Raw genomic sequence first — 1,301 nt, forward strand, 5'->3', positions numbered from 1 at the left:
GGGGGGGGACAGACGATGCCAGGCTACCTTTTCCCCCTTCACGGGGATCCTTTTTGATTTTTCACTATGCTTGGCTGACAACATATCAACAATATCTTAATATGCCACCTCTCATCTCCAGCTTTCCTGTAAACTTTGCCCTTTCTTTCCAGATGAGGACCCATCTATAGTGATCCATGCATTTGTTGTCTTCAAGCTGGAGTACTTCAATTCACTGTAGCTGAAGGTGAATGTGATGATGTAGCACAGACTCCGACTAAAACAGAACATAGCTGACTGCCTGCCTTTTTCTGTTCAAGTTCCTCCACTGGCTCTCAGTCATTTCAGATACTGGTTTACTGTTCTAGTCCATGATCTTCAATGCTGTGAATGAAGTCCCAAGTGCACTAAAGATTGAATGGCAAGCTACAAACCACTGACACAGTTCTGCTTTTTAGGGAGAACGTAGATCGAAGTCTCAGCTATGCTTTGATGCAGATAATGTGATCTTAAAGCACTTCATAAAACTAGGGCCTTTTGGATGAGAATACTATATGATAAGAGTTATTATGTACTCCTCTTAGGACCAGACCAGGCTGGGGTGGGAGTTGGCTGCTTAGCAACCAGAGTCCAAGTTGCTGCCACAGGGGATGCTGGCACCTCCTGTATGGAGGGGCTGGCTTTCAGAGGGGCAGCCGATGGCCAGGGCTGGTGATAATGGTCTTTCAGCTTTTGGAGGGGTCCTGTGAGCTGGGTGGGCCGGATCCAACCCCCAAGCCATATTTTGCTCACCCCTGGTTTAGGGACTCCACTATTGCAGTTGACTTCCTAGAAGCTCAGACACTATGGTACACTATCCAATTGCCCATCAAGAATGACAGGGGGGAGAGGGGGTGGCCGGGGACAGAGGCCTGCATCCAGCCCGCACCCCCCCCCCACTTTCAGGGCCAGGCCAACTCCCCTTCTCCCCCCTGCTGCTTTGGGGCTAAGGCCAGGCCATTCCTCTTTCCATCTGCTGCCCTACTCCTCCATGTGCTCCATCACTGCTGCCTGCCGGGTGGGTGGGGACAGAGGCCCAGGGCCAGGCTCACTTTTCCTACCCGCACCACTTTGGGGCCAAGGCCACCCCCCCCACCCCCACCTAGGGGGCTGGCAGGGACAGAGCCCAGCATCCAGCCCTGTGCCCCGCTCCCATCATCCAGCCACACCCTCCCCAATCAGGATTGACCCTGTTCCCCCACCCTGCATTGCTTTGGGCCTAACCCTGTTCCCCCCAAGCAGTTCAGGTTCAGGGCCACTCCCCCTGTCCCCCCCTTGCCATT

The 1,301-nt window shown here is 53.7% G+C and overlaps 1 long non-coding RNA gene across 1 annotated transcript in view; it reads left to right on the top strand.

Moving 5' to 3' along the window:
- LOC109305021 overlaps window positions 1-278 on the top strand; it is a 2,617-nt gene extending 2,339 nt beyond the window's left edge. Inside the window, exon 2 of the long non-coding RNA XR_002099539.1 lies at window positions 153-278. This is a non-coding gene — a long non-coding RNA (uncharacterized LOC109305021). The remainder of the gene's footprint in view (window positions 1-152) is intronic.
- The last annotated feature ends 1,023 nt before the right edge of the window (window positions 279-1,301 follow it).

Source organism: Gavialis gangeticus, unplaced genomic scaffold (assembly GCF_001723915.1).
Source record: "Gavialis gangeticus isolate Ggan-Ray unplaced genomic scaffold, GavGan_comp1, whole genome shotgun sequence".
Lineage (NCBI taxonomy): Eukaryota > Metazoa > Chordata > Crocodylia > Gavialidae > Gavialis > Gavialis gangeticus.